We start from the raw sequence: 27,872 nt of genomic DNA, 5'->3' as shown, positions 1-27,872 counted from the left end.
GTCCTGAACTTTCTAAGAAAGGAAAAATAAATGACCATGAAAATACTATAGCACCTAGAAAATATGTAGTAGAAGGATTCAGAAGACATTAGAACTGTATTCTGCAGATGTTCAATGGGGGCAGAAAAGGGTGGAAGAACATAAGCTGAGTAAAAAAGCATTTCTTAATATGGAAGCAAATCCTCAACCCTCAACATACAGGAGTTTCCACCCTTGCTGCAACCCCTGTGAGACATTGCTAACAAACTACAGAGATAGCTGGCTGTTAGAAGCTTGGACAAAATGATCAGCCAAAGTAGAAAAGCCAGGAATGCCATGGTAGACAGTGGAAGAAATGGATTCAGAGTTAAGAGAAGCAGGCACTCTCAAGTGGATAAACTATATAAGAACTGAAAACACATCAAATGACTGTCTGGCTATAAGAGCTCCCAAAAGTCATTCTGTTTACCAAGAGCATAAAGAACTGGTGAGAAGAACTCCAGCCTCACTGTGAAGCTTGATGGTGACTGTACTCTGTAGACCAGGAAGACCATAGGAAATATTGTTACCAAACTGGGATCAGTAACAGCAGTGAGGATGATGGGGTCCCTTAATAATAGAGGACATGTGTGAGTTTCAGTTGTCACAGGCAGTAGCAAGATAAGAATGACAGCCAGAGGCAATAACTTGCACAGAAGTATAAAAATATTTATTAGAACCAAGATAGAAGGGCAGCCACTACGGGTTTTACTCAATCTCTGTGACCAGAACAAATCAAAAATAGATTATTAGAATAATGATAAGTAAAATATCCCTACTTCTTTCCTGTTTTTAGATCTGAATCACATTTCTGACCCAGAACTGCTGATGGAAGGAGAGGACAGATCCCCAGGAGAGAGTACCATGCTGCACCATCAGTAAGAACTTCCCTAGACTTTTTCCAAAGGTATCTATGACTATTTACTCAGGTCACAACACCCTGGAGAAATGGGACTACCCAATCATTGTAGAGACTGCCAGACACAGGGTCAGAGTTGATGTTGATACCCAAGAACTATCATTGTTGCCCCCCAATTAGAATGGGGGCAAGTGGGAACCAGGTAACAAATGGAGTCTAGTCTAGGTCTAGTTCACAATGACTATGTGACCCCATCAATAGATATTTCTGTCACCAGGTTCATAGGTAAAGTGAGTATGTTTGGTATCAGGCAGAATTCCCGTATTAGTTACTTGACCTTTGGAGTAACAATTTTTGTTGTAATAGCCTATGAAACTGATATAGATTCATGTCTACTTTAAGAATAAAAGGAGTACTGTGCTAATTAGGCCTATCATATTCAATTCATTGATCTAACCCTTGCAAAAATCAGATGAATCCTGTGAGATGACAGTAAATTACTAATCAAAATAGTACTCTAATTGCAAATGTTTTTTCAAATACACTTTGACAAGGGTAACTTTGGTCAAGTCAACTAACACAGTCTCAGGTACGTGGTATGTGACCATTGATCTGGCTAATGTAATTTCAATCTCTATGGAAAAGACTGGAAAGAATTAAATTCACTAGTAACAGACAACAGTACAAACTTATAATATTGTTGTTCCATGGCTATCTTAACCCTCAGCTTTCCACATAATCTCTTCTGATGGATCCAGAACTGATGGACATTTCAGCAGAATGTCCCATGGGTCCACTATATAACATTGTACTAATCAGACCCAGAAAGAAACAAGTGGCAATGGGTTGGAGGCCTTGGAAAGACACAGGCACTTTAGAGAGTGAGACATACATTCTGTCAAGAGTTAAGATACTACCACATTAATACAATTTTTAGAGGACCAGTAGTTTATGGTATCCCAGGACACACCTTAAAAATAAGAAACAATTAGCGCATCCTGAAGCTTTCATCTTAAGGAAGAACCATTCCTGATAGGCCACCTTCTGGAAGATTTCTCTGGCTATTATACAGATTGACATGAATAACTGCAAAGTTTTAGTAGCATACTGTGCAGGAAAAAGGCTTTTTAGCAATCCAGGTTTTCACATTTTGGTGTAAGTGACAATAAGCTTGGGTAATTTAACCTGACAGATCTTTTGATCTTAGGTATATCTGTGATAGAAAAAGACATTATTTAGGAATTATGTAATGCTTAATGGGAAAATTATAATATAGTATTTTATATAAAAATTATAATATAGTATGCTGGGACTCCAGAGCAAGGCCATGCTATCTGCAAAGTAGAACTAAACTTAACTTTCAAATAACAGTTCCTGATGTGATACTGGCTCTGCTAGAGATGCATTATAAGATGCCAAATGAATGTAGCTGGAAATGACAACCGGAGCTACGGTCTGTCAACCACACCACTATTTGAGAGCTTATAGCAAGGCAAGGGTAGAAGCTGAGAGATTGGTAAAGAGGCTATTATAGCAATTCAGGGAGGTAAAACTGGTGGTGTTAAGAAGTGCTCAGATTCTGGATATAACTTGAAGATACAGAGCTGACAAAGCATGCTGGTGGATTGGATGTGTGGTGCGATGGAAACAGAGGAGCCAGGATGACGAGAAGATTTGGGGCCTGAGCGAAATGATTGGCCATGTCCTGAAATATCAAAGAATGTGAGAGGAGATTTGTGAAGGACCAGGGCAATGGTGGAAAGAAAGTTATTTAAGGCTCCGTTTTAGGCAGGCTAAATTTGAGACACATATTAGACATTCAAGTTGAAATGTCAAATAAGCAGTTGATAAACCAGTGTAGAGTCAAGGGGATAGGTCCAAGCTGGAGAAATACAGTTGGTATTATTAGCATATAGATGATATTTAAAGCTGTGAGTCTGTATGAGATCATTAAGGGAGAATGCATGGCTAGAAAAAAGTTCAATGATGGGGTGTTAGAACAGTCTCACTTTTAGAGGTCAGGGAGTTGAAGGGGAGCCAGTATCAGAGCTAAGAGAACAAGGTCAAGAGCAGGAATGAAGACAAAGACAGAAGGACGTTTTATCCTGAAACAAGTAAAGAAAGTGTTTCAAGGAGGAATGAAAGATTAACCATGTTGCAAGAGGCTACTAAGTAAATTGAATCTATGTCATTATTCTGTTTCTTCAAATTTGTTTTACTTTGACATTTTTCATTTCAATTTTTTCTTATTAGGACTCATTTTACCTCATTTCATCAGTTTTGCATCCTTGCTCACTTTTGTATTCCTCCTGAACTGTTATGATATTGCTTCAAATACAGTAGTGTTTGGCAGCCCATGTCCTCTGAATTGTAAGAGCTCTCTTTCTGATCTGTAAACACAAGCTAAGACCTATCACAATTTGGACTCTGACCTTGTATTTCCTCCAAAGAATTCACAGTTCTTTTTAGACATTACCTCATTACTCCTAAGGTATAAGTACAGAGACATTAAAATTTATTTGGAAGTACATGTGAAGAATTAATTGTATAAAATAGGCCATGAAGAATGTTTAAACTAAATAAAGTAAATTTTTCTATAGACAAAGTCTTATGCTTTTCATAAGCTCCTATGTGTAATTAGTCATAGAAGTCACACAGAATGGCTTTTTGAAATATCAATCCGGATAACTCAACAAGAAAAAGATTTACAATGTTGTGCCTGCTTTAAATAGGCATAGCATAATATCAACATAATCATCACCATCTTCATCAGTATTATCTACGAGAAACCTTAGTCAGTGTCAGCACTGTGCTAAGCACTTAAAATTATTATTTCTATGATAAGAGCCACTATTAAACCAGTGATAGAATTGTCCACCTTAAAATAAGGAGTTCCAGGCTCAGAGACTATAGGAAACTTGCTGAAGGTCACTTAGATAAAAGTGATGGGCATGAAATGTGTAACCATATAACCTAATAATAATAACAATGATGCCTAAATTTTGCTTTTAAAGGAAGAGCTAAGTTTCTTGCAAACAGTATCATGGAAGTTGAAAGGAGAAATCTGGATGATAGTTTAAGCATACAGAATAAGAAACAGACCAAGTACTTGAAATTAAAAGTGGATTATTTGGAAAAATGAATAAAATTAGTAAGTATCAAGCAAAATTAAGCAAAACAATAAAGGAAATAAATAAAATGTCTATATTTCTATCTATCTAAGCTAAAAACAAAAGGAAAAATTGCCCAGAGCTAGAAAATAAAATTACAGACTAACATCATTTATTAAAATAGATTCAAAAATCTAACACAATAAAAATGGCAAAGCATATGATTAAATATGCACTTTGAATTAGTCCCTTTAATTGACAGTGCTTGAGTTAATTTTGCCTTGTTTTCCTACTGCTAAGAACATTCTTTTTACCGGCCCCTTCTAACTACTACTTTGTTATTAATTGCTTATTTTTTTTATTTGTTTATTATTCCCTTGTTCAAGGCAATTCTATAAATTTTATTTCCACAGGAAACAGTGAACTATAGAATAATTTTGAGCAAGAAAGTGACCTGACTACATTTGAGCTTTACCAGGAGCATTCTGCCCTTGGCATGCAGAATGCATTCCAATGGAAGAAAATGTACTAGAAAACCAGTTAGAATGCTTCTGTGAGATAAACAGTAAAGAATACAGGGATCCTTACAATGTGTGTGATTACCAAAATAAGGTAAACGCTGCAGACGTAACTGTTTAGTTAAAACTAAAACTTTCCTCCATAATATAGGTATTTCTAAAGAATCACAAATAAAATTAATGTCAAAATTAGAGAAATTTATTATGTAAATAGTGTTAACTTTTTGAGTGCTACTAGCAATATAAATTGTGCTTAGAATTATTTAGTAGAATTACTAAGTGAATACAGTCAGCTTTACAAGTAGAAAAATATTGAAACTATTTTTTCCATATAGGTTTAATAATAGTAAATTGTAAAATGTAATGTGGAAAATACACAAAACACCATTTTTTTATATTTATATAAATATAAGTAAAATATAAGAACATAAATTTAGTTAGTAAATATATAGCTATCTTAATAAAATAAAATCAAAAGAAAGTAGAAACCCTGAATAAGTAAAACCACACCATTTCACTAAAAAAGTTAAGAAAATTTACTAAGCAGAGATAAGCAGTCTTCTGATGGATAACTTTCTTTAAAATTAGGTGTTTTCCAGTTAGAATGGCGATCATTAAAAAGTCAGGAAACAACAGGTGCTGGAGAGGATGTGGAGAAATAGGAACACTTTTACACTGTTGGTGGGATTGTAAACTAGTTCAACCATTATGGAAAACAGTATGGCGATTCCTCAAGGATCTAGAACTAGATGTACCATATGACCCAGCCATCCCATTACTGGGTATATACCCAAAGGATTATAAATCATGCTGCTATAAAGACACATGCACACCTATGTTTATTGCAGCACTATTCACAATAGCAAAGACTTGGAACCAACCCAAATGTCCATCAGTGACAGATTGGATTAAGAAAATGTGGCACATATACACCATGGAATACTATGCAGCCATCAAAAAGGATGAGTTTGTGTCCTTTGTAGGGACATGGATGCAGCTGGAAACCATCATTCTTAGCAAACTATCACAAGAACAGAAAACCAAACACCGCATGTTCTCACTCATAGGTGGGAACTGAACAATGAGATCACTTGGACTCGGGAAGGGGAACATCACACACAGGGGCCTATCATGGGGAGGGGGGAGGGGGGAGTGGGGAGTGGGGAGGGATTGCATTGGGAGTTATACCTGATGTAAATGACGAGTTGATGGGTGCAGCACACCAACAAGGCACAGGTATACATATATAACAAACCTGCACGTTATGCACATGTACCCTACAACTTAAAGTATAATAATAATAAATAAATTAAAAAATAAAAATAAAATAAAATAAAATAAAATTAGGTGTTTGTGTTAGTAATAGCATAAACAAATGAAATTTTATGTATAAAATTGTTTCTTTTTTCAGAAATAAATTTCATGTTTATAGTTTGAAAAAATTATTCATTTTATTATAACGGTTATTCATGCATGTTTTAAGTAAATATCTAAATGATATATATTTTTAATATTAAATAATTTTGTTTTGATGACTGCCATGGTCATTAATAACTTCAGTTAGCTTGTAGAACTAAAGATGACTCAGGTCTTCTATGCTGCGTGGAACAGAGTGATTAAAAACATAGGCTTTAGAGTCAGATAAGCCCAAGATCAAATCCTAGTAGTGTCATTAATGAGCTTAATGGCCTTGGGTAATGTTACAGGTTGAAATGTGTCCCCCAAAAAGATACGCTGAAGTCTTAACATCTGGTACCTTTGAATGTGGCCTTATTTAGAAATTGGGTTTTTGCAGATGTGAGTAAATGATGATGAAGTCATTAGGGTGGGCGCTAACCCAGTAAGGCCTTAGAAGAGGGGAAGAGGCACAGAGACAAATGCCGGACAGAGAGCAGAATGCCATGTGATGAGAGTCAGAGACATAAACAGTGTGTCTCAATACAATGTTAAAGATTGCTAGCAACACCAGAAGCTAATAGGAAAAAAAAATTCTCCCTAGAGCTTCTAGAAAGAGCATGGGCCTGCAGGCACCTTGATTTCAGAATTTTATTTAGCCCCCAGAACAGCGAGACAATACATTTCTTGTTCTAAGTCAGTCAGTTTGTGGTAATTTGTTACAGCAACTCTGTAAAATTAATATAGTTAAGTAACTTAACTTACTCATGTTTCAGGTTTTTCCCTCTTTAAAAGAGACATAATAATTCCCATTGAGTATTTAGTATCTCTGTAGTCTGAATTTCCTCATCAGCAAAATAGGAATAATAACGTGCTTGTAATAATGTTGTAAGAATTAAATGAGAATTAACATGTGTAAAGCACTTACACCTGTACCTGACACATAGAAAATTTTCCTAAGTATTTGTCATTTTATTATTAAATTTGATAACCCATGCAATGTGACTAACATAGTGCTTAAAACATATAAGTTTTTGTTAAATATCATTAACTGTTCTGACTAAATAATAAAGTTATATAAAATACTTACAATGTGCCTCAAGCATAGCAAGTTTTCAATAAATGTATGCTATCATAATTACTTTTGAAAATAAAATAATTTATCCTTTAAGTTATTATTTAAGTTTCTAGTGAAACTACAAAATTAATCTTTAAAACACTGAAATGAATTGTTTCACACTAAGTACTTCATTCCTTCATGAGTTCTCAACTCTGGATGTCTGTTGGTCTAAATTTAAAAAAGTTAAAGCCATGTAGCAATTTTAGTTATTCTTAATGGAAGCAAAGATTGGAATGCTTCAACTACAATTCAAAGGAACACATTTGTCTAAAAATATTTATGAAAAGTTTTTCAGTGTCAAGAATTGTGTTACTTTGGGGGAGGAAATAAAGTAAATATGATACCAGTGACTACTAATTAAAAAATGATGAGTATCCTGCAGGGGTGAAAAAAAGGTGCACTGTGAACACATAGCAGGGGGAGCTAATTTAAAATGGGCAGCAGACAAATATTTCTAGAAGAGGAGATATACTATTGGGAAAAAAATTAAGAATATATATATCACAGATATTAATTTCCTAATTTAAAGGATTATTATAATTATGCAAAAGATTGCCTTGCTTTAGGAAATAAACATTAAAGTATTTATGGGAAAAGGTATCTTACTGTACCCAAAGCTTACTTTAAACTAGTTCAATAAGATATTATATCTCTACAGTAATGCACTGCAGAATGATGTTTTAGACAACTATGGATTGCATATACAATGGTGGTCTCATAAGCTTATAAATCTATGTTTTAGTGTATGTTTTCTACGTTTAGATATGTTTAGGTACACAAATACTTTATCATCTTGGCATAATTGCTTACTGTAGAATGTACAGTAACATTCTATACAGATTTGTAGCCTAGGAGCCATAGGCTACACCGTATAGACTAGGTCTCTAGTAGGCTATACCAACTTGGTTTTTGTAAGTACACTCTATAATGTTTGCAAAACAAAACTGCCAAAGAGCAAATTTCTCAGAAAGTATCTGTCATTAAGCAATGTATGACTTTATATGCATATATAATACATACATAGAGTATATAAATACATATATATAATATCTCTATATTAAATAGAAAAAACAAAAATATGGGGAAAATATTAACAATATAGGGAATCTGGGTAAGGCTGTACTATAATTATTTGTGTTACTTTTGAAACAATTATATACATTAGAATTTATCTAAAAATGGTGGGATAATCATGAATATGTCATAAAAGAATAGAAATCTAATATGAAACAGAGTTGTTCTGCTCTGTCACTTAGATTATTAGTTATTTTTGATGACCAGTTTAAAGCATGGTTTACACAGGATCTAGCCTTCATAATTTGGGAATAAATGAGAAAACTGGACTACAGATATTTCCTTCGAAAACCTGTCCTCAAACACAATTGACTTGGAAAAGCATGAGTATTTTTACATTTTTTTTTCCAAACAATAGAACACTTACAAATGCAAATGAAATACAAGGTTTATTTAAATTAATAGTTTCTCAGCCTTATTCCATTTAATTCATACATAGTCACTTGGCTTACTACCTTCCATAGCTCTGTAGAGATGATCAAGAAAATATATGCAGGTAAATATTACTATATTGCTTTAAGGAGCTATAATACTGAAGAACATTGATTTGAGTCATTTTTGTTTCTATAAACAGAGTTGCCTGATAGATTGTTTTGCAAATCTGTTTATTTGTTTTAGGGAAAATTTTTTCTACTAGTGTTACAGATACAGTATGCACCACCAGATGCTATTTTTATTTAATGATTTTCTACTCTTAATAACCTACGTAGTATGTTTAGAGTTGGAAAGCTGCCAAATTGACTCTAATTTAAATTTTCATATTATAAGTGAATATCTTGGTAAGTATCATAAATCATCCTGTGAAAATATCGATGCATCCAAAGCCACACTAAAACCATTTAAGTCCAAAGAACACTAGGTCATGTTAAACAAAGTGTACTCAGTCAGCAGATCAAAGCAAGTTCCAATTATCTTTAGATAAACTCAACTAAACTTTCAAAAAATATGTGCATCAAACATCATACTTCATCTATCCACAAGATACATTTTTTTTTTATCACTGGTGTATATATGCTCTCATTTATTAAAAGGTATATTTTGAACAATAAATCTGCCTTTCATACAGTGCCACTCATGCAAAGCCCTATATATCATAAACTGAAGTCAAACTTTGCCAATTTATAGTACAAGGAAGTGGGCTACTCTGCAGTAGCAGTATATTTAATTGGCAGTGAAAGTATTCAGCAAGTCAGGATCCTTTTGTCTCAGCAACAGTGAAACACCTCCATTCAAATAAATTAATACTCTTCTCTCAACTGATTTGTTTGGTAGGAGACGTAAGAAAAAGATGGAGCTGTAAATTAATTTTGAAATGTATCAACTGCATTAATTATTATTTTTATTTATTTCTGAGTGTTTTACTACCCTAAAACTTAGTGATATAAAACAACAACTATTCACTTGCTCAGGATACCAGTGATTGGCAACATTGGAAGGGCTCAGAGGGCATGGCTCATCTCTGCTTCTTATGGGGTGTCAGCCGGACTCATTCATGCTGTTGTGGGTCAGTTGGTAGGTCATCTGGTTGGTCCTGGATGACTTTCATTGCTTGCAACTGGCTGGCACTGTCAGCCAGGATATGTCAATACCATCCACATTCTATGTCCAGCAGGCTACCATGGACTTTTGTAGTACAGCATCTGATTTCTAAGAGGACAAGAGAGAAGCTAGACAGCCTCTTGAGTCCTGGACTTAGGAAGCATATCATATTACTCTGTTATTCTGTCGGTAAAGCAAGTTACAGGGCCAGCACATATTAAAAGGAGGAGAAATGGACTTATCCTTTTTATGGGAGTAATTGCAAAGTCGCATCATAAAATGCATATAATAGTAATGAGGGAAATTGTGGCAGTGACATATAAGGACAATAAAGTCATTTCAGGTACAAAGCATCACTAGGCCTTTGGACTTGAAGACCCAAACAAACAAAACAAAACAAAACAAAACAAAACAAAAACCCCCAAACCAAACCAAAACAAATGAAAACATTACTGAGAATTCAAATGGCCCATTAACCATCTCAACCTCATTTTTCAAACTATATTGTGGACACAGGAATTAGTTACTTCCAGAGGACAATTTGCATTGTGTATCAAAAGCTTTAATACAAACCTATCAGCACAACAATTGTACTCCTAGAAATAGATCAAGAAAGTAATTATGGATATGTACAAAGATTTTGCTACAATTACAATCATTGCAGCATTAATAATGTAAGAAAAATAATTCTACAAACTACTAATAAGTGATGGGTTGTACAGATTTTTGCAAAGCAATACTAAAGTGCAGTTTACTAACTGGAGTAATTATGTTACTCAGGATATTGAGTCAGCTACTTTTATGGACAGTCCAAATAACATGAATGACATGGAAAAAAATTACAATGTATTATTGAGTGAAAAAAAGCTGTGTATGGCAGAATCATGGTTTCATTTTATATAATATAATTAATATCTACTATATATACTCATATCAAGATATAGTCAACATTGATTATCTCTCTAGATGGACACATTCTTTGTTCTTAGGAACATGGCATTCTTTTAAAAGGTATAAAATGCTTTTTAAAAAGTTATTCTTTTAAAGGCAAAAAGTGAATATATCATAAGTACATTAATGCAAAACAGAATTCTAGTGCCCTATCAGCCTCACTTTTATAAAGCAATCCTCTATCTTCTCTGTGCTTTGAATTCAGCACAACAGTAATGACTGAGAAACAACCACACTATGTTTTTCTCTGGATCTTTTTTGGTTGGACTATATCACAATAGAAGAAGAAATATGTTTTGGCTGGTTCAATCTCTTTAATTGAAGCAGATTTCAGAATGCGATTCATCAATTTGGAAATCTAGAATCCAGTTAAACTGGTTCAGGGCTGCTCACTCCTTTCTTGGGCATCTTAATTCCTTTAACATAGGCTCCCATTAATGACTTGCTGCATTTTTGAAAAGACAAAAAAGAGTTAAAATGTATGTTTTGGTTTGAAATAGGACAAAAACACTTCAACTCACCCCTAGCTCTGATTTAAACTGGAAAATATCCTAAGAACTTCATGAAGCAGCAAATTGAGAGGGTTGCCAGGAATGGACAAACATCTGCTGGTTGAAAAGATCTGACCAGAATTAGAGTAGTGACTTTTCTGACTGAGTCCTTTAGTATACCTAGTGGCTGAACCCTGTGATATCCATTTATTGGACCATCAGATTTCATTGAAAGGCTGGAAATGTAAACTTATAATAGATTTGTTTCTTTACCAACTGCTTAATTATGATAACTTCGTCATGTTAACAAACTGAATTACATTTGTTATCCCTGCACTTACCAAGGCCTAACAGGTAAATAGCCTATCAACATGTTTTCATTTCAACCCTACTATTCCAAGTGGATGTGATTTGACTGTAAATTAGCTGCAGGCATCCACCTGCCCAACTCAAAATTATTTTTATGTTTAAGTAAAATGGTGGTCTATCAATTTAACCTTTCATAAGCAAAGAAAGACATATTTGACTTCTTGTCTGCATTCACTAGTAGGTTTACGTTTTTCTTTCTCAAATATTCATGGAAGCTCCAATTAGTATTTTAAATTTTCTGTGAATTTGTAATGAATGAGTCGAGTTTGCATGGCAACCAGTGGCCAGCTAGGACCCTCAAAAGAGATTTTTTCTGTTCCTGCTGAGAGTGTAATAATAGGGTCAGGTTTATATTTGAATGGTTCTCTCTTTTGGAATAAATTATAGTTGTGCATTTTAGTCTAAATTTAACTCAAAGAAAATTTGCTTTGCCTTTATATGTTGAACAATAACCAATTTGACTTTCACCTGCTAAGATGGTTCAGTATCCTCATTATACGTACTATGAGGGTAATAGTATGAGGAAGACTCAAAGTGTCAACCACGATAGAACCAGCATTATGAAAGTATCTCAGTTTCCATAGAAATATCATGGGCTACTGGGTGGAACAGGTATATGAAGGAATAAATAATTATAAAATTAAGCAAAAGATGTTTTTCTTAAGTCCGGCAATGTGTCTTGACAATAAAATATTTATGGAATGTGTCCTGGTGATTGCAGATTGGTTTTGAAAATTGCAAAACTTAGAAGTGACGTCCACGGGCTAACTCACTCATTTTATACAAAAACAGTATGTTTAAAAAAACATTTCCAAATAACTTAGGATCATGGTTAGTTTGTTTTCTTTTTTATTTTCCTATGTGTTGCGAAAATTAGTTCCTCCTTTTAGGCTACATTTTTGGTCTAAATTTTTGCTCTACTTCACAACTCTGTGCATTTGTATGTGGTCTAAATTTTCCTATGAAGATATTGGGATATTGAAGATATTTTCTATCTAGATATACCCTAGATTCAACATCCAAAAGACACTGATTTAACAGAATATAAAAGAAAAATTATATTACCATCTCAATATGTGAATAACAGTAATTTGTTAATAATATTAATTCTAGATTTTTTTATGTAGCAAAGTTGGAACAGAATGAAATAACAGAACACAATACCCATTAAAACCCTATAGGGCTGTACAACAATGTGAATATATTTAATGCCATTAAACTGTACACTTAAAGGGTAAGTTTCATGTTATGCATATTCTAGCACCATAAGAACATTAGATAATTTTTAAAGGTAACTGTGGGAGGATATAAATACTTACATCAGTAGCATATACTTAGAATTATGTACTAACCTATTTTGAACACTTTGACCAAAATTCAAATATTAATACATGTTTTTAGCATGATACTTTAAAATAACCAACAAAATCTGTCCTACCTCTCAAAAATTTTTGCCTATGTCCTAATTCCTAGAGTCTATAACTGTTACATTATTTGGGGAAAAAAAAGGTCTTTATACATACAATTAAATTAAGAATTTTTAGAGATTGTTCTGAGTTATCCAGTGGACCTTCAATCAAATGACAGGGTTCCTTATAAGAAACACAAAAGGGAGATCTGACAGAAATCAGAGAAAAAGGCAACGTGACCATAGAAGCACACAATTGGAGCAATGCTGCCAGAAGTCAAGGAGGGCCTGGAGCTACCAGAAACTAGAAGCAAAAAAAAGAATCTCCCCATGGAACCTTTGGAGAAAACGTTTCTATACACAAATAACAACCTAGCTAAAGAAAAGGAAAGAAAATAACCACATGTATGATAGAATAAAACAAATATCTAGGAATACATTTAACCAAGGAGGTGAAAGATTTGTACACTGAAATCCATGACAGATTTTTGGAAGAAATTAAGATACAAATAAACTGAAAATATTCTGTGTTCATCAGTGGGAAGAATCCATATTGTTAAAATGTTATACTGCCCAAAGCAATATACTTAGGGCAGTATAGACTTAAGTATACAAGTATACAATACAACTTAACACAATCCCTATCAAAATTCCAATGGAATTCTTCAGAGAAATACAAAACGATTTTCAAAAATTTGTATGAAACCACAAAAAAGCCCTGAATAGCCAATGCAACATTGAGAAAGAAAAACAAAGCTGCCTCCAGGAAGTATGATAGATATCAGGAAGTATGATAAATCAGGAAGAAATCAGGCATACTTCCTGCCTCCAGGAAGTATGATAAATCAGGAAGTATGATAGATATGATAAGTCTATCATACTTCCTGATTTAAACTTTTTTTACAAAGCTATAGTAATCAAAGCAGTATGTTACAGGCGTAAAAATCACACAGACCAATGGAACAGAATAGAGATCTCAGAAATAAATCCAAAAGCATATGTCAATTAGTTGACACTTATATGCCAACTAATTTTCGTCAAGTGCACTAAGAGGACATAATGGGGAAGCAGTCTCTTCAATAAATGGTGTTGAAAAAACTGGATTTCCACATGCAAAGGAATGAAGTTAGACCCTTATCTTACATCATACGTGAAAATTAACTCAAAGTGGATAATATAGCTGTATGTAAGAACTGAAATTGTAAAACTCCTAGAGGAGAACATAGGGGAAAAGCTCCTGGACACTCCCTTGGCAATAATTCTTTTGGATGTCACATCAAAAGCTCACGCGACAAAATTAAATAAATAAATGAGACTCCATATAACTAAAAAGCTTCAGCACAGCAAAGTGAACAGTCAACAAGATGAAAAGGCAACCAACACATGGGAAAATATAATTGCATACCACATACCTGAAAAGGGTTAATATCTCCAAATTTATAAAGATCCCTTACAACTCAATAGCTGAAGAACACATAACCCAACTGTAAATTGAGGAAATGACTTGAATAGACATTTCTCCAAAGAGGATATTAATGCCCATCTGAGGAACAACCACACTCTATTTTATGAAAAAGTGCTTAATATCACTAATCAGAAAGGAATTAAAAATCAAAACCACTGAGCTATCACCTCACACCCTTAGATGGCTCTTAGAAAAACAACAAGACCGGGAGCGGTGGCTCATGCCTGTAATCCCAGCACTTTGGGAAGCCAAGGCAGGTCGATCACTTAAGCTGAGGACTTTGAGATCAGCCTGGGTAAATGGCAAAACCTCCATCTCTACAAAAAATGTAAATATTAGCCAGGCATGGTGGCACACACTTGTAGTTCCAGCTACTCTGGAGGCTGAGGTGGGGGGAATCACTTGAGCACTGGAGTCAGAGGTTGCAGTGAGCTGAGATTGCATCACTGCACTCTAGCCTGGGCACCGGGAGTGAAATCCTGTCTCGGAAAAAAAAAAAAAAAAAAAAAAAAAAAAAAAAAAGAAAGAAAGAAAGAATGAGGACAAGACATAAAAATGTTAGTGAAGTGTGGATAAAAGGGAACTCTAGAGCACTGTTGGGAACGTAGATTGGAAGAGACATTATAAAAAAAAAAAAAGTAATGAAGTTTCCTAAAGAAATTTGAACTAGAACTATCATATGAGCCAGTGATCCCTCTCTCCTGGGTATATACTCAAAGGAAATGAAATCACTACCTTTAAAGATATCTGTATTCCAATATTCATTGTGACATTATTCACAATAGCTAAAATATGAAAAGAACCTAAGTGTCCATCAACAGAAAAATGAATTTTAAAAAATGTATACACACACACACAAATACATGAGCATGCACACGCACACACACACACACACAGTGGAATATCATTCAGCCTTACGAAAGAAGGTGATTTTATCATTTGCCACAACATAGATGGAACTGGCGGATGTTATGATAAGTAAAATAAGCCAAAGAAAAACAGTATTGCAAAATCTCACTTATATGTGTAATATATATTTTAGAAAACCTTAAAGGGAAACAAAATCAAAATCAATTTTACCATAGGCTAATCCAAATAATCAAGAGTCAAAGTTCCTATAGTATATTTCTGGTCACAAAATCATCACCACATTTCTAAATAAAGATCCAAAACGCTTCTAATATTAAACAATGAAGTGAATGTAAGCTATCCATACATTTAAGAAAGATTGATAAACACAGGTAAGATAATTCTTTACCAATTATTCCAGTTTAGAATCATGGGTAGCGGGAGCCTATCCCAGCAGCTCAGGTGCAAGGTGGGAACTAGCCCTGGACAGAATGCCACTCCATTGCAGGGTGCCCTCACCCACACGCCTATACTCACTCAGACTGGGACCATTTAGATGCACCAATTAACCTAATGTGCACATTTTGGGGTTGTGGGAGGAAATAAAAATACCCAGAGAAAGCCTATGCAGACATGAGGAGAATGTACTAATTCCATACAGACAGTGGCCCCAGCCAGAAATGACATTAGCTGAGGACCTGCCGTGTAAGTATTTTTTAGCTACTTGTTTTATATGTTACACCGGGACCTCCTACAAGCCCAAAAGTTACTGTGGCCTAACACAGTCAGAAAGATACTGTTCAGACACTTTGGCCTAATCACATAATTAAGCATTCAATGTGTTTTTATTGATTGATTGCAAATTGGAGTCAACTAATTTCAAATTATGTCTGCCAGGGAGCTGCCTCTGAGATTCAACACTACAAGTCTTTCAGTTTCCCTATTTAGTAACAACATTGCCTATGATTTCTATTATCTAATTAAGTACACTTGAGCCAAAACAAATGTTCTCTTTGTTTTAAAGGCATAGCCATGTTGCTTGCTGTGACTCAAAGAATAAAGCCTCCTAAAATTAGTCTGTTTTAGTTTGGAAGCTAATGACAATCAATAAAAAAAATAGCCACCAAATGATAAGTCACCATTTTTTGCAAACATCCTATTCCTTCCTAGAGATAAAAATTTACAATTTTGTTGTAAACTCTGCATTCTCACCATAATTTATATGACTTCTTTGCTTTTGATGTGTCCTTTGCCAATGTCTTGATACACAACCATGACAATGTTGTATACCATTAATAAATGTTGGTGAAGTTGATTGGGTTTTCATTTAATTGATTGAGTTGAGGTTTTTATATCAAGCATTCCTCATCAACACACATGAACATATAGAGAAGAGGCAGGAAATAGCTACATGCTCAGAGATTTAACAAGTGCACACAGAGTTGTGGTGTTGTATAATACCTGTGGTTGGGGAAGCACTTGCCACAAATGGCCTGAGTTGCTCTATAGTCTCTTTCTCTATTTCATACGCCTTCACCAGTGTTTTCATCTAGAAAACAGACCATACCAGATAGCCAAAATTCCGCAACCATTCTTAGCATCAGGGAATGAAAAACTTTAATTACAAGAAAATGATAAAATACACCTCAACACCATTTCTGTTTGGAGTCTTTTCAATAAAATACCACCTCCAATTCTCTCAAAAGTAATGAAAAGAAAGGTAGAAAAGTACTTGTACCTACTTGAATAACATTTTTTTGTGTCACTTTATGAGCTGGTTTCTACGTGTTTATCTGCTTTATGTATAGATACAAAACCTTGACTCTGCAAGTTTACCATTTTAGGGTCTTCTCATTGATAGTGAATTCACTTTCGAGGCAGGTCCTTGAAAGAAATGACTAAGATGGGTTATATACATCTTCTATTCCAGAAAGAAACATTGTATGGTTTTTTTTTTTAAGCACTACTTCGGTTTTTTCTCTCCCACTTCTTCCAAGGTATTCCTGCATATATTGAAGCCTGTGGTGTGTATTTTTCTTCCATTTTTTTTTTAGTTTTAAGTTCAGGGGTACATGTACAGGTTTGTTGCATAGGTAAACTTGTGTCATGGGGGTTTGCTATACAGATCATTTCATCAACAGGATAGTAAACCTAGTATCCATTAGTCATTTTTCCTGATCGTCTCCCTCCTCCAACATAGACAGGAATAATACTAAATGGAGCCTATTGGAAGTGGAGGATGATGTGTATTCTTAAAGCATAGCTAGCATACACAATGTAGGGTGCAAACAGATTAACATATTGGGCATATAGAAACCCCAACTATACCATGAATAAAAATAAGAGACATTTATTAAGCCCTTAATTCTGAGTTAGCCATTTGTGACAATTAATTGAAAATTTATATGGAACCTTTATATGGAATATGAAGTTTTAAAAATATTATCTTCAAAACTGTGCTAAAATGTTCACTAAAAACTAATGTTCACTAAAAATTAATGCTACAAATCAAAATTAATTTTTGATCCCAATCACTTGGCACACTAAGTGACTGCACTAAAGGCTGTGCCATCTCACACCAGAATTATTTTGAGTCTGGTTTCCTCAGATAGAAAATGAAAATACTAAACCTACTTAGCAAGGTTGTTGCAAAGTTGTTGCTAGGTAGATGAAATATTTAATTTTTTAAAAAAAGACCATAGATGATGTGCAAGAAATCTAATATTACTAATTAAATTAGAATTAAATAAAAGTAAATACTCACATATTGTTGAGTATACAGAGTAAATGTAGGCAATTCATTCACAGAAATTACCATTGGGAATTGTATGCAAAAGACGAAGCTCACTCTTCTGAGAATATTTTCCTTTCATGTTCTGTTTCCTCTTATATATGTACCACTGTTCTCTTTTACATTCAGTAGGCACTAGGATGACTATTATGATAGATTTATTGACTTACTTTCACGTTATTTTGTTAATTGAGAAATAAAAACTGTACAGATTTATTGTGTACAAAAAAATCTGTGATTTCTATAAGTAGTCCTTCTCATTAGATCAGTAAACAGCTTACAACTAAGTAACTGAGAGACTCTCAAGACAAACTAGAGAACACTGATAGTAGGCTTATCATATGCCAGGCACCATTCCAAGTGCTTATTTATATAGCACCTTTCCTTATGAAGCTCATACAAGAGTGTTTACAACAGACCCTAAATATTCTTTAATAAACATGCACTTGGTGAAACACATTATTTCAATGTTATAATTGAAGATATAGGAGACAAAAAATGGAGAAAGATGCAAAAGTTTCTCCTGAATAATGAGATCGCAAGCAGAGCAATTTAGATTTGTTTTCTGAATTCATTTGTCTGAGTGCAGAAACAATTCTTACTGTCATTAGTGCCTAGCTGGCATGTGTCAGAGTAGTTACTCAGTGAATACTTGCAAATAAACACTGCTGGTTAAATCCTAAGGGAAGGTTTATAGACTTACATTTGCATGGAAACAAGTTATATTCATGCAGCAAGCAGCAATTTAAATTATTTCCTGGGAATTCAAATGTTACGGACACAGGGGCCCACTTACATTGTCTGCCTCTCTGCTTGGACTTAGAATAAGATAGGAATTGCATACAGTGTGTGTTGAATGAAAGTTCTTGGCTTCTGCGTGTGTTTTCCTAAGGAAATAAAGAATGGCAAGGTGCAAAGATAAAATATTTTTATTTGGGTTTTCCTTAGGTCTTAAGGTCATATTCTTTGGAAACAGTACAAGCTTATAGAGAAAATAGCTCATGTCACCATTAGGAAAATCCATACATAAAAACACATTCAGGAAAAGACCCTTGCTCCTTAATATTAATCTACTCTGAGTTAAAACTTAATTTCATTCAAAAAAATAAAAGAAAAATCACACCAATAAAGCCTGATGGTGGAGGTTTTCTGAACCACATAGAGAACGGTCTTACCTATGGCTATCCTTTCAAAATGTAATAACAAATGTTGAAGTATTGTTGGACTAGCAAAATATGTTACATTTTGGAGCACTAGAAAAGACTAGACTTGGAAAGTGAGTCACTTAGAAGCAGGGTCTTAATACTTACATACTTAGTCTGAGGATTTTCACCTGGAGCATATCACATTAGTTTCTCCAATCATTAGAGAGCCCAACATTTTTCTACTGAATTACTAAAACACATTTTTATATGCCCTGAATTACAAAAGCTCTCTTCGAAGATTGACATGCAAACAAGTGTGCAATTGTGAACCTGTGTTCACAAGTTGAACCCAGGTGGTTTTGTGTGGCAATAATTTAAGAGCATGATCGTTTTAACCCCTCAAGCCCTGACATTCTCACTGCTTGGTGATTCATCAAAATCGAGGGAGAAAATGGAAAGGAGACCTCTTTTTGAAGAAACATTGCTGCTTGAATATGAAGATGGCCAAATAGGAACAGCTCCAGTCTCCAACTCCCAGCGCGAGCGACACAGAAGACAGGTGATTTCTGCATTTTCAACTGAGGTACTGGGTTCATCTCACTAGGGAGTGTAGGACAATCGGTGCTGGTCAGATGCTGCAGCCCGTCCAGCAAGAGCTGAAGCAGGGCGAGGCATCGCCTCACCTGGGAGGTGCAAGGGGGAAGGGAATCCCTTTTCCTAGCCAGGGCAACTGAGACACACAACACCTGGAAAATCGGGTAACTCCCACCACAATATAGTGCTTTACCAAGGATCTTAGCAAACGGGCATACCAGCAGATCATATCCCACACCTGGCTGGGAGGGTCCCAGGCCCACGGAGCCTCCCTCATTGCTAGCACAGCAGTCTGCCATCTACCGGCAACGCAGCAGCGAGGCTGGGGGAGGGGCACCCACCATTGCTGAGGCTTAAGTAGGTAAACAAAGCGGCTGGGAAGCTCAAACTGGGTGGAGTTCACAGCGGCTCAAGGAGTCCTGCCTGTCTCTGTAGACTCCACCTCTGGGGACAGGGCACAGCTAAACAAAAACAACAACAACAATAACAAAACAGCAGCTGAAACCTCTGCAGACACAAACGACTCTGTCTGACAGCTTTGAAGAGAGCAGTGGATCTCCCAACACGAAGGTTGAGATCTGAGAATGGACAGACTGCCTGCTCAAGTGGGTCCCTGACCCCTGAGTAGCCTAACTGGGAGACATCCCCCACTAGGGCCAGACTGACACCCCACACCTCACACGGTGGAGTATACCGCTGAGAGGAAGATTCCAAAGCAAGAATCAGACAGGTACACTTGCTGTTCAGCAATATTCTATCTTCTGCAGCCTCTGCTACTGATACCCAGGCAAACAGGGTCTGGAGTGGACCTCAAGCAATCTCCAACAGACCTACAGCTGAGGGTTAGAAGGAAAACTAACAAACAGGAAGGACACCCACAGCAAACCCCATCAGTAAGTCACCATCATCAAAGACCAGAGGCAGATAAAACCACGAAGATGGGGAAAAAGCAGGGCAGAAAAGCTGGAAATTCAAAAAATAAGAGCGCATCTCCCCCTGCAAAGGAACGCAGCTCATCGCCAGCAACGGATCAAAGCTGGACGGAGAATGACTTTGACGAGATGAGAGAAGAAGGCTTCAGTCCATCAAACTTCTCAGAGCTAATGGAGGAATTACGTACCCAGCGCAAAGAAACTAAAAATCTTGAAAAAAAAGTGGAAGAATTGATGGCTAGAGTAATTAATGCAGAGAAGGTCCTAAACGAAATGAAAGAGATGAAAACCATGACACGAGAAATACGTGACAAATGCACAAGCTTCAGTAACCGACTCGATCAACTGGAAGAAAGAGTATCAGCGATTGAGGATCAAATGAATGAAATGAAGCGAGAAGAGAAACCAAAAGAAAAAAGAAGAAAAAGAAATGAACAAAGCCTGCAAGAAGTATGGGATTATGTAAAAAGACCAAATCTACGTCTGATTGGAGTGCCTGAAAGTGAGGGGGAAAATGGAACCAAGTTGGAAAACACTCTTCAGGATATCATCCAGGAGAACTTCCCCAACCTAGTAGGGCAGGCCAACATTCAAATCCAGGAAATACAGAGAACGCCACAAAGATAGTCCTCGAGAAGAGCAACTTCAAGACACATAATTGCCAGATTCACCAAAGTTGAAATGAAGGAAAAAATCTTAAGGGCAGCCAGAGAGAAAGGTCGGGTTACCCACAAAGGGAAGCCCATCAGACTAACAGCAGATCTCTCGGCAGAAACTCTCCAAGCCAGAAGAGAGTGGGGGCCAATATTCAACATTCTTAAAGAAAAGAATTTTAACCCCAGAATTTCATATCCAGCCAAACTAAGTTTCATAAGTGAAGGAGAAATAAAATCCTTTACAGATAAGCAAATGCTTAGAGATTTTGTCACCACTAGGCCTGCCTTACAAGAGACCCTGAAGGAAGCACTAAACATGGAAAGGAACAACCGGTACCAGCCATTGCAAAAACATGCCAAAATGTAAAGACCATCGAGGCTAGGAAGAAACTGCATCAACTAACGAGCAAAATAACCAGTTAATATCATAATGGCAGGATCAAGTTCACACATAACAATCTTAACCTTAAATGTAAATGGACTAAATGCTCCAATTAAAAGACACAGACTGGCAAACTGGATAAAGAGTCAAGACCCATCAGTCTGCGGTATTCAGGAGACCCATCTCACACGCAGAGACACACATAGGCTCAAAATAAAGGGATGGAGGAAGACTTACCAAGCAAATGGAGAACAAAAAAAAGCGGGGGTTGCAATACTAGTCTCTGATAAAACAGACTTTAAACCATCAAAGATCAAAAGAGACAAAGAAGGCCATTACATAATGGTAAAGGGATCAATTCAACAGGAAGAGCTAACTATCCTAAATATATATGCACCCAATACAGGAGCACCCAGATTCATAAAGCAAGTCCTTAGAGACTTACAAAGAGACTTAGACTCCCATACAATAATAATGGGAGACTTCAACACTCCACTGTCAACATTAGACAGATCAACGAGACAGAAAGTTAACAAGGATATCCAGGAATTGAACTCATCTCTGCAGCAAGCAGACCTAATAGACATCTATAGAACTCTCCACCCCAAATCAACAGAATATACATTCTTCTCAGCACCACATCGTACTTACTCCAAAATCGACCACGTAATTGGAAGTAAAGCACTCCTCAGCAAATGTACAAGAACAGAAATTATAACAAACTGTCTCTCAGACCACAGTGCAATCAAACTAGAACTCAGGACTAAGAAACTCAATCAAAACCGCTCAACTACATGGAAACTGAACAACCTGCTCCTGAATGACTACTGGGTACATCACGAAATGAAGGCAGAAATAAAGATGTTCTTTGAAACCAATGAGAACAAAGATACAACATACCAGAATCTCTGGGACACATTTAAAGCAGTGTGTAGAGGGAAATTGATAGCACTAAATGCCCACAAGACAAAGCAGGAAAGATCCAAAATTGACACTCTAACATCGCAATTAAAAGAACTAGAGAAGCAAGAGCAAACACATTCGAAAGCTAGCAGAAGGCAAGAAATAACTAAGATCAGAGCAGAACTGAAGGAGATAGAGACACAAAAAACCCTCCAAAAAATCAATGAATCCAGGAGTTGGTTTTTTGAAAAGATCAACAAAATTGACAGACCACTAGCAAGACTAATAAAGAAGAAAAGAGAGAAGAATCAAATCGACACAATTAAAAATGATAAAGGGGATATCACCACCGACCCCACAGAAATACAAACTACCATCAGAGAATACTATAAACACCTCTACGCAAATAAACTGGAAAATCTAGAAGAAATGGATAATTTCCTGGACACTTACACTCTTCCAAGACTAAACCAGGAAGAAGTTGAATCCCTGAATAGACCAACAGCAGGCTCTGAAATTGAGGCAATAATTAATAGCCTACCAATCAAAAAAAGTCCAGGACCAGATGGATTCACAGCTGAATTCTACCAGAGGTACAAGGAGGAGTTGGTACCATTCCTTCTGAAACTATTCCAATCAATAGAAAAAGAGGGAATCCTCCCTAACTCATTTTATGAGGCCAACATCATCCTGAGACCAAAGCCTGGCAGAGACACAACAAAAAAAGAGAATTTTAGACCAATATCCCTGATGAACATCGATGCAAAAATCCTCAATAAAATACTGACAAACCGGATTCAGCAACACATCAAAAAGCTTATCCACCATGATCAAGTGGGCTTCATCCCTGGGATGCAAGGCTGGTTCAACATTCATAAATCAATAAACATAATCCAGCATATAAACAGAACCAAAGACAAGAAGCACATGATTATCTCAATAGATGCAGAAAAGGCTTTTGACAAAATTCAACAGCCCTTCATGCTAAAAACGCTCAATAAATTCGGTATTGATGGAACGTACCTCAAAATAATAAGAGCTATTTATGACAAACCCACAGCCAATATCATACTGAATGGGCAAAAACTGGAAAAATTCCCTTTGAAAACTGGCACAAGACAGGGATGCCCTCTCTCACCACTCCTATTCAACATAGTGTTGGAAGTTCTGGCTAGGGCAATTAGGCAAGAGAAAGAAATCAAGGGTATTCAGTTAGGAAAAGAAGAAGTCAAATTGTCCCTGTTTGCAGATGACATGATTGTATATTTAGAAAACCCCATTGTCTCAGCCCAAAATCTCCTTAAGCTGATAAGCAACTTCAGCTAAGTCTCAGGATACAAAATTAATGTGCAAAAATCACAAGCATTCTTATACACCAGTAACAGACAAACAGAGAGCCAAATCAGGAATGAACTTCCATTCACAATTGCTTCAAAGAGAATAAAATACCTAGGAATCCAACTGACAAGGGATGTAAAGGACTTCTTCAAGGAGAACTACAAACCACTGCTCAGTGAAATAAAAGAGGACACAAACAAATGGAAGAACATACCATGCTCATGGATAGGAAGAATCAATATCGTGAAAATGGCCATACTGCCCAAGGTAATTTATAGATTCAATGCCATCCCCATCAAGCTACCAATGAGTTTCTTCACAGAATTGGAAAAAACTGCTTTAAAGTTCATATGGAACCAAAAAAGAGCCCGCATCTCCAAGACAATCCTAAGTCAAAAGAACAAAGCTGGAGGCATCACGCTACCTGACTTCAAACTATACTACAAGGCTACAGTAACCAAAACAGCATGGTACTGGTACCAAAACAGAGATATAGACCAATGGAACAGAACAGAGTCCTCAGAAATAATACCACACATCTACAGCCATCTGATCTTTGACAAACCTGAGAGAAACAAGAAATGGGGAAAGGATTCCCTATTTAATAAATGGTGCTGGGAAAATTGGCTAGCCATAAGTGGAAAGCTGAAACTGGATCCTTTCCTTACTCCTTATACAAAAATTAATTCAAGATGGATTAGAGACTTAAATGTTAGACCTAATACCATAAAAATCCTAGAGGAAAACCTAGGTAGTACCATTCAGGACATAGGCATGGGCAAAGACTTCATGTCTAAAACACCAAAAGCAACAGCAGCAAAAGCCAAAATTGACAAATGGGATCTCATTAAACTAAAGAGCTTCTGTACAGCAAAAGAAACTACCATCAGAGTGAACAGGCAACCTACAGAATGGGAGAAAATTTTTGCAATCTACTCATCTGACAAAGGGCTAATATCCAGAACCTACAAAGAACTCAAACAAATTTACAAGAAAAAAACAAACAACCCCATCAAAAAGTGGGCAAAGGATATGAACAGACATTTCTCAAAAGAAGACATGCATACAGCCAACAGACACATGAAAAAAATGCTCATCATCACTGGCCATCAGAGAAATGCAAATCAAAACCACAATGAGATACCATCTCATACCAGTTAGAATGGCGATCATTAAAAAGTCAGGAAACAACAGGTGCTGGAGAGGATGTGGAGAAATAGGAACACTTTTACACTGTTGGTGGGACTGTAAACTAGTTCAACCATTATGGAAAACAGTATGGCGATTCCTCAAGGATCTAGAACTAGATGTACCATATGACCCAGCCATCCCATTACTGGGTATATACCCAAAGGATTATAAATCATGCTGCTATAAAGACACATGCACACGTATGTTTATTGCAGCACTATTCACAATAGCAAAGACTTGGAATCAACCCAAATGTCCATCAGTGACAGATTGGATTAAGAAAATGTGGCACATATACACCATGGAATACTATGCAGCCATCAAAAAGGATGAGTTTGTGTCCTTTGTAGGGACATGGATGCAGCTGGAAACCATCATTCTTAGCAAACTATCACAAGAACAGAAAACCAAACACCACATGTTCTCACTGATAGGTGGAAACTGAACAATGAGATCACTTGGACTCAGGAAGAGGAACATCACACACCGGGGCCTATCATGGGGAGGGGGCAAGGGGGAGGGATTGCATTGGGAGTTATACCTGATGTAAATGACGAGTTGATGGGTGCAGCACACCGACATGGCACAAGTATACATATGTAACAAACCTGCACGTTGTGCACATGTACCCTAGAACTTAAAGTATAATAATAATAATAATAATAATAATAATAATAATAATAAAAAAGAAAGAAACATTGCTGACACCAGGAGCAGCCCCACAGGTCAGTTGTAACTTCCCATAGTAGCTATTGTTAAGGAATTATCCACTCTGACTCATTAGCTTAATTCCATTCAAAAAATAAAAGAAAAATGACATCAACAGAGCATGATGACAGGGGTTTTCTGGACTACATAAATAGAGAACAGCATTCATGGCAGCTTGCTTCTTTGTCCTTCACCACCACCTGCTCCTGAGGGGGCCTCAGCTAATTTTGATAGTCCTCCTTGTAGAAGGGAATCCTGCCTGCCCTGTTGGATACAAAAGGCGACAATATTCATCCCTGTCCTTCGTCTGGTCGTCTGACTGCGGTCACAGCCCCCAATTACTCAGCTTAAGATGGGCAAGCTCTTTGATGGGATGTTAAAGCCCCTTCTGTCAAGATTTGTGAAGTTTGAATATCATCCCCTAAATTGTGAATATCTGGAATTCTCAAAAGAATATTTTGCCTATCCCTCCACCATTTTTTAAAGAATGGTTGAAGGATATGGGAGTCTTTTGCCTATTTTTCAACCATGATTTTAAAAATCCAGAAGTAATTTCCCCCAAAAGGCTTAAGTCTCAGCAAGTTCCTTGAAGTCTATGAGCTGATAGATGCAAGCACACATACATAGAAAAAGCAGTAGCTGGAGTAAAAGAAAACCAGTAGTATTTTTCCTAAATACTATATGGTGATTTTTTAAATGTTTACTCTTTCCCCAAAGCAAGATAGTTTAAAAAAATGCTTGTCATTTGCTTTTTAAAACTAACAGACTTTGGGAGGCCGAGACGGACGGATCACGAGGTCAGGGGATCCAGACCATCCTGGCTAACACGGTGAAAACCCGTCTCTACTAAAAAATACAAAAAACTAGCCGGGCGAGGTGGCGGGCGCCTGTAGTCCCAGCTACTCGGGAGGCTGAGGCAGGAGAATGGCGTAAACCCGGGAGGCGGAGCTTGCAGTGAGCTGAGATCCGGCCACTGCAATCCAGCCTGGGAGACAGAGCAAGACTCCGTCTCAAAAAAAAAAAAAAAAAAAAAAAAAATACTAACAGAGCAGGAAAGACACTCTGCCATGAAAAGCAGAATTATTCAGTAGGAAGAATTAATAAGAAAATGTAGAGTGAATAAAATTTATTTTATTCACAATAAAATACCCCATATTTGGTTACCCCAATAAAATTTGGTTACTCCTTATTCACATGTAGAGTGAATAAAATTTGGTTACACCCACACACACAAACAAATGCAGACACATACACACACGCAAACATATTTATAACAAAATAAATAAAATATACTCATAACTATTACAGTTCTTATTTCTACAATGGGTCAAATGTTCATAGCTTAAACTTATAACTACGTTCTTCCACTACCAGATCTATATTATCTTTGCCCTCAGCAAGTACCTAGGCTGGCTGTGTTTCTTTGCCTATTGGGTGACCCAACTATTTTTTGAGCGTCTGGGCCATTTAGCAGACCTGTCTGGAAAAGACTGTGGTAATTTTTTATTGTCTTTAATCATAGGACACCGTAGTAGTCAAAGACACCCTAAGTGATTTCCTGTATCCCAGACATACTCTTCCTTACCATTATTGTGTACTAGCAGCCCAACTTCTCCTTGATAGTCAGCATCAATTATCTCAACAAGTAAGAGTAACTCCCTCCTTTGTCGATTCAGAGACATGAGGAGCCCAAAGAGGCAAGGTAGCATTCTTAATTTCCAGTTCAATAAAATTATTGTTGTGTCTCCTGGGAGAGGCATTCTTTCCTTCAGTAGTAAGACTTCTAGACCACCAGAGCATAAGATTATGGGGGAAAAATAAGAAATTTACTAGTAGATCAATAAGTGTAACAGTGAGTTGTGCTACTCCTATTCTACCCCTTCATTCCTGATCTTTTGTATCTTGGCTATGGGAGAAAAAGCATCATATATTACACTCTGACTTAGATCACACACAGCTTTCTGGAGCACATTGTCCCAGTCATGTAAGTATTGACATAAAGCTAGCATTGAAATTGAGTCTTCAAAAGGCGATTCCAAAATTTTATCAGGCTAGTTGCTTCAGGA

General features: G+C 36.4%; 1 long non-coding RNA gene across 5 annotated transcripts in view; it reads right to left on the bottom strand.

Annotated features, from left to right (window-relative positions):
* Positions 1 to 27,872, bottom strand: part of LOC114676434 (uncharacterized) — a 587,559-nt gene that overhangs the window by 325,571 nt on the left and 234,116 nt on the right. The window lies entirely within an intron of this gene.

This window comes from Macaca mulatta, chromosome 2, assembly GCF_049350105.2.
Source record: "Macaca mulatta isolate MMU2019108-1 chromosome 2, T2T-MMU8v2.0, whole genome shotgun sequence".
In the NCBI taxonomy this organism is placed as follows: domain Eukaryota; kingdom Metazoa; phylum Chordata; class Mammalia; order Primates; family Cercopithecidae; genus Macaca; species Macaca mulatta.
Note: the sequence above shows the minus strand (reverse complement) of the source record. Positions and strands in the feature narration are given on the sequence as shown.